The sequence below is a fragment of the Pongo abelii genome, chromosome 5 (assembly GCF_028885655.2).
Source record: "Pongo abelii isolate AG06213 chromosome 5, NHGRI_mPonAbe1-v2.0_pri, whole genome shotgun sequence".
In the NCBI taxonomy this organism is placed as follows: Eukaryota; Metazoa; Chordata; class Mammalia; order Primates; family Hominidae; genus Pongo; species Pongo abelii.
The window spans coordinates 103,204,220-103,222,014 of NC_071990.2; positions in this window are offsets into that span (position 1 = coordinate 103,204,220).

A 17,795-nucleotide genomic window follows, 5' to 3' on the forward strand; every position below is an offset into this window, starting at 1 on the left:
ATTTGTCACTAGGTGTACCAAAGTGATTCATATAGTTAGAACATATATAGTTTGTATACATGTATGTATGTATCCAGCTATATGCAAAAAGAAAAAACAAAAAAAAAAACAACAACAACAACAATAAACAGTTAGGGGAAAATCAGAGAACACAGTATTTGGAACCAGGCTGCGTTAGTCAGGTTCTCCAGAGAAGTAGAACCAATAGGCTATTGAGTTAGTTATTATAAGAAATTTGCTCATGTGATCACAGAGCCTGAGAATTCCAAAGATGTGCAGTTTGCAAGTTAGGGATACAGGAGAGCTGATGGTATAGTTCAGTCTGAAAGCTGGCAGGAATAAGACCCAAGAAGAACTGATGTCTTAGTTTGAGCCTGAAGGCAGGAGAAGACAGATGTCCCAGCTCAAGGCAGTCACACAGGACCTTTACTCAGCCTTTTTGTTCTATTTAGGTCTTCAGTTTATTGGATGAGGCCCACCCACATTAGACAGGTTAATCTGCTTTACTCAGTCTACAGATTCAAATATTAATCTTATCAAGAAATACTCTCAAAGATACACCAGAATAACATTTGAACAAATGTTCAGGCACTTTGGGGCCTAGTCAAGTTGCTACAAAAAATTAACCATTATGGCTACATTTCTTTTTAAACATAGGGTAAGTCTCTACATTCTCTATCACTTATCTCAACTTCGGTATACAGAAAGTGCAATAAATGTGAATGATGTAACATTTTCTTTGTTACATACAAGTAAAAAAAGGTAGAATTTGATTATACTTGTTTCTTTGGCTTTCTTGCTTAAAGGTACATAACGGGACTGCTTTTCCTTTTACTCTCTGTTTGGTCTTCTCTCATGTTACATGTTACTATTTGCGTGTTTTATTATTATTTTTTGGGCCATCTTCTTGGATTTAAAGTTTATTGAGGTTAGAAAACATGCTGCAATATGTATTTCTATTTTGTTACAATGCCTAAAAGAATTCACATACTTTGGGTTCAGTCACTCTTGCAGGTTAATTTTTGTGGTAAGTAAATATTTGGTGGTAGAAATTAATTTTGGTTCTGTATTGTATGGAGGTTGATGACACATGAGGATTTTGCTGTGTAGTCAGTATTTCTAGACACTGAACTTTCCATTGGGTATTCAGGAGTCCAGTATTGCATTACTACCACCTTTTCTCCCTTTGAATAGTTTTCTGGAATCTTCACTTGTGATGTATTCCTAATCCCATATTCTCTTTCTGGTTTCTGTTGAAGGAAAAACAAATATATTCAAGCTTCTAAAGATCTCCCTGGCCTCCAGTCCACTTGGCCACTTACCATGCCAGACTTGGTCTTTCTGTATGATTCTGTATTGTGGCTGTAATAACTCACCTGTTTTAACCCAACTGATACCATATTTCAACTTGGTTGTGCTATCCTGTGTGTGAAATGAAACCATATTTCAATTCGGGTTAACAAAAAATTGTAATAATGTACACGAGTAAAGATGAGAGGAATAGTTATATCTCAATCAAACAATGCTGATATGTCTAGAGCCATAAAAAGGAAGAGATTCAAAAAGACAATGCAGTCCTTCGGGAAAAGAGAACAGAACTGTAAAAGAAGCAGAAGCGAAATGAGTCATAGCACTTATGAATAAGTTCAACGAGATGGAACTTATTCATTTTATTTTGATCATCTTTTTTGAGATGCCATTAATGTTTTTTTGCCAAATTATACTCCATTCTAAATAGTAATGTTCAACCTCAAAAAGCAATACCTTGAATGTGACATTTGCCTTTTTACATTTTGGTCCATGTCAGTACTACATCTAATCCATCCTGGAGTACAGACTATTCTAACTTTGTTAATCTCTCAAATGTATGTCATTACCTTTCTTATTGTTCTTATTCACTATTTGTCATCTCTCAGTGTCTACTGTCTATATTCATTTGTTATTACCTAAAATAACATCCATTATATCCAAAGATATTTCCTTTTGCATTGATATCATTAAAATATCATCAAACAACTTAAAACATTTATATATTGGCTAGTGAAAATACAATGTTAAATAAATGGCAGTTCCCTTTTCCCTAACTCCTTTTTGACTAATGGGCTTAGGTTTATATTTTCATATCAAATATGACAATTATAGCAATTTTAAACATATGTCATATAGCAAGTTGAATAATGATAATTTATTACACTCTAAGTTACCTAGATCTACAGGGCAATTAATAGCAAAGTCCATTATGTGCACATTATTCCTCCTTTCAAATATCCAGCTCCTGTTAACATTTGTCTTATTAGAGTTTTTTGTGTGTTTGTTTCTTTTTAGTGATGAAAAATAAAGGCAAAATAGACATATGTTCAAAATTATAGGAATGCAAAGACTTACTCGGCCTGAAACTTTTTTCCACACACAAAAAATTTAGAATCAGAGGGAGGAGCCAAGATGGCCGAATAGGAACAGCTCCGGTCTACAGCTCCCAGCGCGAGCGACGCAGAAGACGGGTGATTTCTGCATTTCCATCTGAGGTACTGTGTTCATCTCACTAGGGAGTGCCAGACAGTGGGCGCAGGTCAGTGGGTGAGTGCACCGTGCGCCAGCCGAAGCAGGGGCGAGGCATTGCCTCACTCGGGAAGGGCAAGGGGTCAGGGAGTTCCCTTTCCAGGGGTGACAGAGGGCACCTGGAAAATCGGGCCACTCCCACCCGAATACTGTGCTTTTCCGACGGGCTTAGGAAACGGTGCCCGAGGAGATTATAGCCCGCACCTGGCTCAGAGGGTCCTACGCCCACAGAGTCTTGCTGATTGCTAGCACAGCAGTCTGAGATCAAACAGCAAGTCGGCAGCGAGGCTGGGGGAGGGGCGCCCGCCATTGCCCAGGCTCGCTTAGGTAAACAAAGCAGCCAGGAAGCTTGAACTGGGTGGAGCCCACCACAGTTCAAGGAGGCCTGCCTGCCTGCCTCCGTAGGCTCCACCTCTGGGGGCAGGGCACAGACAAACAGACAGCAGTAACCTCTGCAGATTTAAATGTCCCTGTCTGACAGCTTTGAGGAGAGCAGTGGTTCTCCCAGCATGCAGCTGGAGATCTGAGAACTGGCAGACTGCCTCCTCAAGTGGGTCCCTGACCCCTGACCCCCGAGCAGCCTAACTGGGAGGCACCCCTCAGCAGGGGCAGACTGACACCTCACACGGCCGGACAGGTACTCCAACAGACCTGCAGCTGAGGGTCCTGTCTGTTAGAAGGCAAACTAACAGAAAGGACATTCACACCAAAAACCCATCCGTACATCACCATCATCAAAGACCAAAAGTAGATAAAACCACAAAGATGGGGAAAAAACAGAGCAGAAAAACTGGAAACTCTAAAAAGCAGAGTACCTCTCCTCCTCCAAAGGAATGCAGTTCCTCACCAGCAACGGAACAAAGCTGGATGGAGAATGACTTTGACGAGCTGAGAGAAGAAGGCTTCAGACGATCAAATTACTCCGAGCTACGGGAGGATATTCAAACCAAAGGCAAAGAAGTTGAAAACTTTGAAAAAAATTTAGAAGAATGTATAACTTGAATAACCAATACAGAGAAGTGCTTAAAGGAGCTGATGGAGCTGAAAACCAAGGCTCGAGAACTATGTGAAGAATGCAGAAGCCTCAGGAGCTGATGCGATCAAATGGAAGAAAGGGTATCAGCCCTGGAAGATGAAATGAATGAAATGAAGTGAGAAGGGAAGTTTAGAGAAAAAAGAATAAAAAGGAACGAGCAAAGCCTCGAAGAAATGTGGGACTATGTGAAAAGAGAAAATCTACATATGATTGGTGTACCTGAAAGTGACGGGGAGAATGGAACCAAGTTGGAAAACACTCTGCAGGATATTATCCAGGAGAACTTCCCCAATCTAGCAAGGCAGGCCAGCATTCAGATTCAGGAAATACAGAGAACGACACAAAGATACTCCTCGAGAAGAGCAACTCCGAGACACATAATTGTCAGATTCACCAAAGTTGAAATGAAGGAAAAATTGTTAAGGGCAGCCAGAGATAAAGGTCGGGTTACCCACAAAGGAAAGCCCATCAGACTAACAGCGGATCTCTCGGCAGAAACCCTACAAGCCAGAAGAGAGTGGGGGCCAATATTCAACATTCTTAAAGAAAAGAATTTTCAACCCAGAATTTCATATCCAGCCAAACTAAGCTTCATAAGTGAAGGAGAAATAAAATACTTTACAGACAAGCAAATGCTGAGAGATTTTGTCACCACCAGGCCTGCCCTAAAAGAGCTCCTGAAGGAAGCGCTAAACATGGAAAGGCACAACCGGTACCAGCCACTGCAAAATCATGCCAAAATGTAAAGACCATCGAGACTAGCAAGAGACTGCATCAACTAACCAGCAAAATAACCAGCTAACATCATAATGACAGGATCAAATTCACACATAACAATATTAACTTTAAATGTAAATGGACTAAATGCTCCAATTAAAAGACACAGACTGGCAAATTGGATAAAGACTCAAGACCCATCAGTGTGCTGTATTCAGGAAACCCATCTCACGTGCAGAGACACACATAGGCTCAAAATAAAAGGATGGAGGAAGATCTACCAAGCAAAAGGAAAACAAAAAAAGGCAGGGGTTGCAATCCTAGTCTCTGATAAAACAGACTTTAAACCAACAAAGATCAAAAGAAACAAAGAAGGCCATTATATAATGGTTAAGGGATTAATTCAACCAGAAGAGCTAACTATCCTAAATATATATGCACCCAATACAGGAGCACCCAGATTCATAAAGCAAGTCCTGAGTGACCTACAAAGAGACTTAGACTCCCACACATTAATAATGGGAGACTTTAACACCCCACTGTCAACATTAGACAGATCAACGAGACAGAAAGTCAACAAGGATACCCAGGAATTGAACTCAGCTCTGCACCAAGGGGACCTAATAGACATCTACAGAACTCTCCACCCCAAATCAACAGAATATACTTTTTTTCAGCACCACACCACACCTATTCCAAAATTGACCACATACTTGGAAGTAAAGCTCTCTTCAATAAATGTAAAAGAACAGAAATTATAACAAACTATCTCTCAGATCACAGTGGAATCAAGCTAGAACTCAGGATTAAGAATCTCACTCAAAACCGCTCAACTACATGGAAACTGAACAACCTGCTCCTGAATGACTACTGGGTACATAACGAAATGAAGGCAGACATAAAGATGTTCTTTGAAACCAACGAGAACCAAGACACAACATACCAGAATCTCTGGGACACATTCAAAGCAGTGTGTAGAGGGAAATTTGTAGCACTAAATGCCCACAAGAGAAAGCAGGAAAGATCCAAAATTGACACCCTAACATCACAATTAAAAGAACTAGAAAAGCAAGAGCAAACACATTCAAAAGCTAGCAGAAGGCAAGAAATAACTAAAATCAGAGCAGAACTGAAGGAAATAGAGACACAAAAAACCCTTCAAAAAATTAATGAATCCAGGAGCTGGTTTTTTGAAAGGATCAACAAAATTAGATAGACTGCTAGCAAGATTAATAAAGAAAAAGAGAAGAATCAAATAGATGCAATAAAAAATGATAAAGGGGATATCACCACTGATCCCACAGAAATACAAACTACCATCAGAGAATATTACAAACACCTCTACGCAAATAAACTACAAAATCTAGAAGAAATGGATAAATTCCTCAACACATACACCCTCCCAAGACTAAACCAGGAAGAAGTTGAATCTCTGAATAGACCAATAACAGGCTCTGAAATTGTGGCAATAATCAATAGCTTACCAACCAAAAAAAGTCCAGGACCAGATGGATTCACAGCCGAATTCTACCAGAGGTACAAGGAGGAACTGGTACCATTCCTTCTGAAACTATTCCAATCAATAGAAAAAGAGGGAATCCTCCCTAACTCATTTTATGAGGCCAGTATCATCCTGATACCAAAGCCTGGCAGAGACACAACAAAAAAAGAGAATTTTAGACCAATATCCTTGATGAACATTGATGCAAAAATGCTCAATAAACTACAGGCAAACAGAATCCAGCAGCACATCAAAAAGCTTATCCACCATGATAAAGTGGGCTTCATCCCTGGGATGCAAGGTTGGTTCAATATATGCAAATCAATAAATGTAATCCAGCATATAAACAGAACCAAAGACAAAAACCACATGATTATCTCAACAGATGCAGAAAAGGCCTTTGACAAAATTCAACAACCCTTCATGCTAAAAACTCTCAATAAAGTAGGTATTGATGGGACGTATCTCAAAATAATAGGAGCTATCTATGACAAACCCACAGCCAATATCATACTGAATGGGCAAAAACTGGAAGCATTCCCTTTGAAAACTGGCACAGGACAGGGATGCCCTCTCTCACCACTCCTATTCAACATAGTGTTGGAAGTTCTGGCCAGGGCAATTAGGCAGGAGAAGGAAATAAAGGGTATTCAATTAGGAAAAGAGGAAGTCAAATTGTCCCTGTTTGCAGATGACATGATAGTATATCTAGAAAACCCCATTGTCTCAGCCCAAAATCTCCTTAAGCTGATAAGCAACTTCAGCAGTCTCAGGATACAAAATCAATGTACAAAAATCACAAACATTCTTACACATCAATAACAGACAAACAGAGAGCCAAATCATGAATGAACTCCCATTCAGAATTGCTTCAAAGAGAATAAAATACCTAGGAATCCAACTTACAAGGGATGTGAAGGACCTCTTCAAGAACTACAAACCACTGCTCAATGAAATAAAAGAGGATACAAACAAATGGAAGAACATTCCATGCTCATGGGTAGGAAGAATCAATATCGTGAAAATGGCCATCCTTCCCAAGGTAATTTACAGATTAAATGCCATCCCCATCAAGCTACCAGTGACTTTCTTCACAGAATTGGAAAAAACTACTTTAAAGTTCATATGGAACCAAAAAAGAGCCTGCATCGCCAAGTCAATCCTAAGCCAAAAGAACAAAGCTGGAGGCATCACACTACCTGACTTCAAACTATACTACAAGGCTGCAGTAACCAAAACAGCATGGTACTGGTACCATAACAGAGATATAGATCAATGGAACAGAACAGAGCCATCAGAAATAATGCCACATGTCTACAACTATCTGATCTTTGACAAACCTGAGAAAAACAAGAAATGGGGAAAGGATTCCCTATTTAATAAATGGTGCTGGGAAAACTGGCTAGCCATATGGAGAAAGCTGAAATGGATCCCTTCCTTACACCTTATACAAAAATCAATTCAAGATGGATTAAAGACTTAAATGTTAGACCTAAAACCATAAAAACCCTAGAAGAAAACCTAGGCATTACCATTCAGGACATAGGCATGGGCAAGGACTTCATGTCTAAAACACCAAAAGCAATGGCAACAAAAGCCAAAATTGACAAATGGGATCTAATTAAACTAAAGAGCTTCTGCACAGCAAAGGAAACTACCATCAGAGTGAACAGGCAACCTACAAAATGGGAGAAAATTTTCACAACCTACTCATCTGACAAAGGGCTAATATCCAGAATCTACAATGAACTCCAACAAATTTACAAGAAAAAAACAAACAACCCCATCAAAAAGTGGGCGAAGGATATGAACAGACACTTCTCAAAAGAAGACATTTATGCAGCCAAAAAACACATGAAAAAATGCTCACCATCACTGGCCATCAGAGAAATGCAAATCAAAACCACAATGAGATACCATCTCACACCAGTTAGAATGGCAATCATTAAAAAGTCAGGAAACAACAGGTGCTGGAGAGGATGTGGAGAAATAGGAACACTTTTACACTGTTGGTGGGACTGTAAACTAGTTCAATCATTGTGGAAGTCAGTGTGGCGATTCCTCAGGGATCTAGAACTAGAAATTCCATTCGACCCAGCCATCCCATTACTGGGTATATACCCAAAGGACTATAAATCATGCTGCTATAAAGACACATGCACACGTATGTTTATTGCGGCATTATTCACAATAGCAAAGACTTGGAACCAACCCAAATGTCCAACAATGATAGACTGGATTAAGAAAATGTGGCACATATACACCATGGAATACTATGCAGCCATAAAAAATGATGAGTTCATGTCCTTTGTAGGGACATGGATGAAATTGGAAATCATTCTCAGTAAACTATCGCAAGAACAAAAAACCAAACACCGCATATTCTCACTCATAGGTGGGAATTGAACAATGAGAACACATGGACACAGGAAGGGGAACATCACACTTTGGGGACTGTTGTGGGGTGGGGGGAGTGGGGAAGGATAGCATTGGGAGATATACCTAATGCTAGATGACGAGTTAGTGTGTGCAGCGCACCAGCATGGCACATGTATACATATGTAACTTACCTGCACATTGCGCACATGTACCATAAAACCTAAAGTATAATAATAATAATTAAAAAAAATTAGAATCAGATTGGCAAGATGACTCAAACACTAGAAAAATGAAATGGCATTCAATGTGTTATTAAATGTAAGGAAATGATGTCATTTATTAAAGAAGTATTTAATGAAATTTTTACTGGGTACTTCAAATATAAATGGCAACAAGGCACAGTCTAAATTTAGAGTTCATGTAACAAAAATATTAAATCATAGTATAAAGCAATATCATACAAATACCATTACATTGAAAACACAAAGTAAGTCTGTGACTTGAGAGAAGAAAAATGATCCTTCTTCATGAAGCAGATGATGACATAAGACCCAGCTCTTGATAGATGGCAGGAGTTTGTCAAATCATAAAAGGATAAAAAAAATTCTGTGTAAAAAACGAATAAACACAAGGCATAGATATTTGAAAGACTCTACCATGCCACATTTGGTAAAGCAGCTGGAAAATAAAAACAATTTGGTATGCTCTTTACACTCCTTGCTGAGTAGTTTAAACTTTATTCTCCTTCAGCGTTTTGTGTGGGAATAATATGAGCAACTCTCCCTTGATGCTAGGTGACTCTGGCATCAGTATGAGAGTTCAGTGAGAGTATGGCAATTTTCTACCATTCTAAGCAAGAGAAAGGACTAGGAATAAAGTATATTAAAGGGAATGACAAAAAATAGGGTCTATAAAATGTTTGAGAGAGACATAAATAATTCTGACAGCCTGGATAAAAGAAAAAAAATGATAGGTAGAAATAAGGCATGAGTTTGAGGGTTCTATCTTGAGCTTGAGATGATCTTATTAATAGAGGTAGGCAATACAAAAGTAGAAGTAAATAAGTCAATCAGTTGGGGGCAAAGGAAAAAAAATAAGATTACATTTAGATGCAAATTTCAGGGCCGCCTATTTTTCCAGACCTTTTCCAAGATCCTAGGTGGTGGTCTTAGTAGAAATGAATTCACAGGATTATGTATTGTTTATATTTCATAATTTTTAAAAATTTGCTTAAGTATTTTAATTTGAATTCATTATGGTTGCCATCTTTTTTCCACCCAAACTACCCTTCTGTCACACTTTTTTTTTGTAATTTATTATACTTTAAGTTCTGGGATACATGTGAAGAATGTTCAGGTGTGTTACATAGGTATACATGTACTATGGTGGTTTGCTGCACCCAACAAGCTGTCATCTAGGATTTAAGCCCTGCATGCATTAGGTATTTGTCCTAATTCTCTACCTCCCCTTGTCCCCCCAGCAGGCCCGAGTCTCTGATGTTCCCCTCCCTGTGTTCATATGTTCTCATAGTTCTACTCCCACTTATGAATGAGAACATGTGGCGTTTGGTTTTCTGTTCCTGTGTTAGTTTGCTGAGAATGATGGTTTCCAGCTTCATTCATGTGCCTACAAAGGACATGAACTCATTCTTTTTTATGGCTGCATAGCATTCCATGGTGTATATGTGCCACATTTTCTTTATCCAGTCTGTCATTCATGGGCTTTTGGGCTGGTTCCAAGTCTTTGTTATTGTGAATAGTGCTGCAATAAACATATGTGTGCAAGTGTCTTCATAATAGAATGATTTACAATCCTTTGGTTATATACCCAGTAATGAGATTGCTGAGTCAAATGGTCTTTCTTGTTCTAGATCCTTGAGGAAAAGCCACATTGTCTTTCACGATGGTTGAACTAATTTACACTCCCACAAACAGTGTAAAAGCATTCCTGTTTCTCCACATCCTCTCCAGAAATAACACCACACATCTACAACCATCTGATCTTTGACAAACCTGACAAAAGCAATGGGGAAAGGATTCCCTATCTAGTAAACGGTGTTGGGAAAACTGGCTAGCCATATGCAGAAAACTGAAACTGTACCACTTCCTTCCACCTTATACAAAAATTAACTCAAGATGGATTATAAACTTTAATTTAAAACCTAAAACCATAAAAACCCTAGAAGAAAACCTAGGCAATACCATTCAGGACATAGGCACGCGCAAAGACTTCATGACTAAACGCCAAAAGCAATTGCAATAAAAGCCAAAATTGACAAATGGGATCTAATTAAACTAAAGAGCTTCTGCACAGCAAAAGAAACTATCATCAGAGTGAACAGGCAACCTACAGAATGGGAGAAAATGTTCGCAATCTATACAGCTAACAAAGGTAATATCCAGAATCTACAAGGAACTTAAACAACTTTACAAGAAAAAAACAAAAAACCCTATTAAAAAGTGGGCAAAGGATGTGAACAGACACTTCTCAAAAGAAAACATTTATACGGCCAACAAATATATGAAAAAAAGCTCATCATCCCTGGTCATTAGAGACATGAAAATTAAAACAGCAATGAGATACCATCTCACGCCAGTTAGAAAGGTGATCATTAAAAAGTCTGTCACACTTATTATGCTGCTGGCATGCATTGTAGAGGCTAGAGTATTAGTGGGATTTGACTAAGAAGGATTTGAGTTGGAGATACAGTTAATTTTTAGAGGGTTATATGGCTACAGACATTTCTATTTCCAGATTTTTAAAAAATAGCCAGCTATCCTCTTGTACAAATAACTTTCAGAAATATTTATTTTGTCCAGTGTGTGCCAACATACCTACAATGTGACACAAAATCACAGGGCCAGACGTAGTCTTGTATTAACATAGTTTTTGTTGTTTGGCAACAGCAGTATGTATTTGTGGAAGAGAAATAGGATTTGAGACATACTGAGTCAGAAGCTAATCTTTGGACTATTCTTCTAATTATCACACAAATAACATTGTCAGTGTGAGGAATTAGTTCTTACTGATGCCTAATGAAAATTGATCGCTTTTTCTGTCATTCAGTAATATAGCATAAAAAGCATATACATGCTAGATTTCCATATTTTTTCTTTCTTTCTAAATACATAATTTAGAAGGACTAAGTTTGCAAAGAACACAACTGTAGTAGCTGTATGATAGAAAGTTTATCTGTAACAGTTCATGTCTGAAAATACTTGATAGAAATTTTCCAAAATGTAATAAAATTTCTAAGAATTATATGCACCCCAATTGCCCATGGGAGGAGTTTCACTTCCCATAGGAAGGGTTCAGAACTATTTCCTCTGCCAAGCTCTGTTACTGGTTGGGAAGGGCCTAGGAGAAGTGTGTCCTTGGCATGAATACAGAGGTAAATTAGCAGGATGATAGCTGGAGCTATTAGTCAAGAATGTGCCTCAAAGCAGTAAATCTGAGTGGTACATTTCTATGGTCACTATATTTCACCCCTTGTGTTTCAAAAATCTCCTTTTTCATGTAGGTTTGAAAAATAGCCCCTCCATTGCTACCATGTGCCCCTCTTTCAAGTGTAAACTTAAAAGAGGGAGGTTAGTGTGAAGAACTATGGATCCTGATACTATAGTTGGCCTTGGGGTGGCCTAGGGGTGCCACTGGTATTCATCTTCTTGGTCTTCCACTATGCGTCTCAAATTAAAATCACCCTCATTTATCACTTGGTGATGTGATTCAAACCAACATTCTGGAGCAGTCTGAGACAAATCTTACCCGTCTCAGGCTGGTGCTGTGCCCATTCATTTACAGATGTAACAGGGCAATTGAGTGCTAGGAGACACAATAATTGATCTCCTGGGCTCCACATATATTTTTTTCTCTTTATCTATTGAGTAAAAGCTGCTGGTATTTGGATACGAGGAATCCCTATCTTGTTTATAAGCTGTTTATAAGCTGCCATAGCTTATAGTTTAATGTGGCCTTTGTGTGCCCTGGAGAGAGTCTGTCTCCTTTGGGAGCCTGGGGGATATCTAAACTTAAAGAGCTAGAAGTTGTGGGGATTGAAATTTTCCCACAAATTTCCACCATGAGTTATTGGAGGTGATAGAAAAACAGGTTACTTCTATTTTAGCCTCTCATTCCTGGATAAATATATTATTTTTATTGGGAACATAACATCATTTAAAGATCTCTGATTTAATGAATACTCAGTATATGGAAGGATGACACTTTGTTCTTTCAGAAGATTGCCTCCAAACTATGAATTTAGCTATGTCTTGAGCAGATCATTCCAGGTTTCCACGTGGATAGCTGCTTCTGGGTGATACACTGATAGGTCCCATGGTCATAGGTCTCTCTCCTCTGCTGTAAAGTGAGAGGCCTATTTAGATGCTATGCTTACTCCTGTGGATCTGGCATTCCATAAGTTCCATGCTGGCTAAGGCTCTAAATGCAGGAATAAATACCTATACTCAGAAGAGATATTTATTCCTATAAAGACAAATTTTTTTCCCTCTAGGATAGAAGGGACTCAATATAAACAACTTACTACAAAGTTACAAGTCGATCTCTTTAAAGGATAGTTTTGTTTGAAGATTTAATACTGATCTCTGTTGCTAACAGTTTGGATATTTATTGGCCATAGTAACTAGGCTGGCATTGGTAATTTGGAATCTATGCTCTCAGGCCTGTATATGACCTGCCTATGTGGCCACTCTTTTCGTGTGTTCATCATGCCATTTCCGTAGTACCTTCTTCTTTGTGGTAGAGGATGCAGCATGTGTTGATCTGCTTTTTACATTAAGGAAGGTATCTTGGCATGCTCCTACATACAGGAACCTAAAACTTCACTGAATGCTCCTGAAACTTTGTAGGTTTAGCATGTGTCTTTTGGATGTTATGTGTCTTACCAAAGTCTCCAGGCATCATCTGTTGGATCAACATGATGTTGCTAAGGTAATGGCTGTAATATAAAGCATAATGTTACATGAGATATCCAGGTGGTACAAATCTCTTCAGACTCTATTGTGTTGTAAGATAAAATGGTTAACATCCCTCAGGTAAAACAGTAAATAGCTATTATTTTCTACTCTATATGAATTAAAACTATTTCTGATTCTCTTTTGTAAGTGAAATAGAAAATATTGTGTTCACCAATCCCATGGCTCTATGGCATGTACCTATGTATGCAGTACAGCCTAGTAATCTTCTCTAGCAATAAGACCTCATTACAGTGATTCTCCAGGATCCATTCTGTTTCTGCAGGGATTTCATGGTAAGTCAAACCATGACGTGACAGGGACCACTGCTCCTGCATAGTCTTTAATGTTGGCACTAATTTTTGCCAACCATCCCTCTAGAAGGCAATATTGATTATAATTTAGTCTCAGAGGTTTCCACTTGGGTTTCCCCACTGTAATAGCTTATTCTCAAATGGCAAAAAAAAAAATGTGGTGGTTACTTAACTTCCAGATATATCAACTCTAATTATATACCCAGGAGTGGGAAAATGATCATGGACTCAGTCCATAGAACAAGTGAGTTAGACTTCAGCCAGAATTCATTTATTATTTGGTCCCTGTAAATCTTCACTCTAACGAGTGGGACATGATGGCAGATTGGATTTCTTGATATCACTTGTTTCAAACAGGCCTTAAAATGTCTTGATATTCATCTTTCTTTAGTTCATAAGGTCGTTCAATAGTCGTAGGTCCCCTTGGAAAAGAAATGGCATCAGTACTTTATATAGTTATTCTGGTGTTGCAGTGATCTTTTTTTCTGGGATCCTAGCCACCTCTTCAGTCAATGGATTTTGAATCTGAAAATTGGTTCAAATCTGAGAGCTGACCAAGTGATTCATAACATTTCACTGGAATGATTGCCCTCAGCCTCCTGCACCTTTATTCTTGTCTTCTTGTTATGAATGTTAAGAAGTTCCGTTGTTCTCTGCCCATTCATTTCTCTCTTAGGGTTACCAAACTGTTGTAATCATAAGATTTAGCTTCCTTGTTTGTCCCTCTGAACTGCCATTATTTATCATGGCAACTATGGCCTCCCAGCTTCTGGTGATTAAGTGCTGCCATAGGGCCTCTATTACTTCAGGACCCCATCATCCCTCTTAAGGAGTCCAAATCTGTTAATACCTCTCCTAATTCATCACTGTCCTGCTGAGAGGAGACATTATTGAATGCTTAGTGGTTTTGTTTGTACTCTTGCCAGCACATTTCTAATGGCTTTGTGAGTGGCGTGTCCTCTTGGTCATCCCATGGAACATAATCCCTGGTGTGTCTTCTGGCACCACACAAAATGTCTATTACAGTGTATTTACTTCCCCTTATTCTGTCCTGTACCATCTTCCAGAGAAATTCAGGCATGTTTATTTTGCTCAGTATTCATCATCTTTTTTTTTTTTTTTAGGTTTCTAATATAGAGCCACTGCTCCTGGAGTTATTTCCAGAATGTGTAATCCCATGTCATGAGAAAGCATCCCTAAATGGATGTCTGGTCTATCTACTCTTAAGTTCTAACTTCATTTCCTATCAATATAACACCCTAAAAATCCAATCCCAGGATACTCTCCTGGCTTCTGTTACTAAATGTAGCCAATTCTTGCAGCTCCTGTAGCGCACAATCTTTTTCCTCCGCTATCAGGTCACCTGTATTTCCTGTAGCAGGATGTCTGAGAAGTGCATTTTCATGGTCACCAAAACATTATTTCACATTTAATATTGTGTATTCTTTATCCTAACAAGTACCTCTCAAATCATATATGCTTTACTCATAACATTAGGTCAACTACTAGGCCGAAAAATAAATTTGCAGTGTGGTAATTTCGTGATATTCTCTCATTTTTTTCTGCCAATGAAACAAAAACTAGTTTGACTGTTGATAAATGGGTAGGAGTCAAATATTTCAGAAAACATAAAGAGATTTCTAAGTAAGGAAAAAGGTAATGTTATAGAAAAAACAAAAACAAAAAAACAAACAAACAAACAAACAAAAAAACAATGGCATTAGCAAACTGAACCAGTTGGCTGGAGCAAAGAATACTATGCAAAGAAACAGAAAATTGAAGAGACAATTTTAGCACCAGAGCTCAACTGAACAAAAGCATCAGGTAAGGGAGCAGAGAAGTTATGCTGAAAGTGTCACTCTAGAGAGATGTGTCTGATGGCTTTGTAAAAAATAGTATTTGGAATGTGGAAGCTGGCCTTACACAAAGTGAAAAAAGGAAAGAAAAAGGGGTAGAATTTTATGAACAAAAAATGATTAATTCACAAAGAAATCACTAATCACTCCATTTATAATCACAGCCAGCATAAAAATTTCTCACACATGTGAGTATTGGGAACAACACACTAGTACTGTGCTGGTGAACAGTTAATAACTGTTTATTCAGAAAAGAAAAAGGGAAACAAAGAAGCAAACAAAAAATCAATTTATTATACTTGCCAATATACGTAGTACAAATATACTATTTCCAACTTCCAACTACCAGTGTGCTCACAAAATTCCTGAACATCAGCCGCTGGCTCTCAAGGCCTGATAGGAGCCTGCTTGCTCGCTTCACTGCTGAAGCTAAAGAATGACTTCCATTAACAAGGCTACCAAGATACATGGTACAAATATCCTATTTCCAATTTCAAACTACCAGTATGCTCACAAAATTCCTGAACATTAACCACTGGCTTTCAAGGCCTGATAGGAGCCTGCTTGCGCACTTCACTGCTGAAGCTAAAGAATGACTTCCATTAATAAGGCTACCAAGATACATACAGAAAAACTAAATTCCCTCAAATGGCCCTTATTTAAAATGAGCATAGGAGAAAAAAGTGAACCTAGAATATAAAGTGTAATTAAGGCTAATTTCAGATATTGATTAAACCCAGGAGTGTTCTTTATTGACCATGTAATGTATGTTTTATGGGGTTTCTGTAAATCTGAGAAACAACTGTTGTGGCCTTATAAAATCTATGCTTTTGGGAATATTATTTCTAGAATAAAGTAATTATCCTTACAAAGTAAGTACTTCCATTTTCATTTTTCAAAAATGCTTTTCCTCCATTTGAACGAACTTAACAAAGTAAAATGCTCGTCTTGTGGCCTCTGGCAGACTAATTACCTAGAAAATGAAAATTCTATTATATATCCTTATAATTCTTGTTTGGTACAGGCACAAGAGCATATAACTGAATACAGCATCTGTTCTTAAATATATGGCTTTAAACATTTGAAGTAATTAGAGGAATGTAGGAAAATTAAATTCCATGGAGCTAACAATCTAATTTTGAAAATTCTATTTTGAAATATTTGCTGAATAAGTATTTTGAATTTTATCTTTTAAAAACTTGGACTTCAACTACATGTTCTTGTGTGTGTGTGTGTGTGTGTGTGTGTGTGTGTGTGTGTGTGTGTGTGTTTAATTAGGTCTCTTTACCAAATGTATTGATCTAAAAATCCCTTTAGCTAAATTTCTTACATTTATGCTACATGAACTTAGCAGTAAATTTGTTCTACTTTTAAATGTCTCTTCAATGCAAAGTAAGTCATATAAATATTAAATATATTATAAATATTAAATATATAGTTGAATCTCTTGTAATTATGTGGGTTTTCATAAAGATTATTTGATTGATATATAGATCAGTGACTAAGAATTTAAAAAGCATATAATTCATCAAAATATGTAGATTAAAACAAAAGATAGGCATCTAAAATATGAAATTTCATTAAGGCATATGAGCTGTATGTTTAACAGTTCTGCTAATTATATCTGATGACTTTTTCTCTTCATAAATTCTCACATTTTTGGTGCCACAAGAGCTAGCCTAGTGAACATAGGAATTTTGATTACTTTGCAAAGGCATAGAAGGATGTGCAGCCTGCAAATTAACATTACATAAAATAATCTTTGACCAAAGTTTTTCAAGAATGCTAACTTTAATAAGCAAAACTCTTTACATATTTTAGATCTCTTAAAATGGACTTGAGTCTTACCTAAATGTAGATTTAACTTAAATTTTTCCCAGTTTAAAAAAAATATTTATGGGAGTCTAGCAATTAAATGCCTACAAGTAACATAAAAAAAAATTTGATAATTTCATATAATTTTTAAAATGTGTGATGTGCTTTATTTTGTTTTATTTTGTTTTGTTTTGTTTGGCTTAGTTTGGCCCAAATGCATATTGTGTTATTCTAGGTTTAGAGCAAACAAATTATGAAGGAAAACTTTGCTTGGTAAAATTTCCCCTCTACTTGACCAACAGTAGTTCTTGAGTTTAGGTTAAAAATTAAATGTGTGAAACACAATAGCCTTCAATGAGCACCGCATATACATAGACTTAAGCCACAGTAGAGCAGAGGTCTTGTGGCTCCCAGGCATAGATACTGATGTACCCAGATCACTGTGACTTTGGACATACAGAGCTTATGCAGACTATGCCAAATGAGAGAAGCCATCAGCTCCTTAACTTTTATTTCCTCATAATAAATATTTAACCTCTTCAGGGGGACAAGTCCAGCTTCCATTATCTGGAATGATTATAGTTCACCAACACTTATTTCCCTCTGTACTTGATAAATAGTCTTGATAATAAGAAATATTTACTTGTT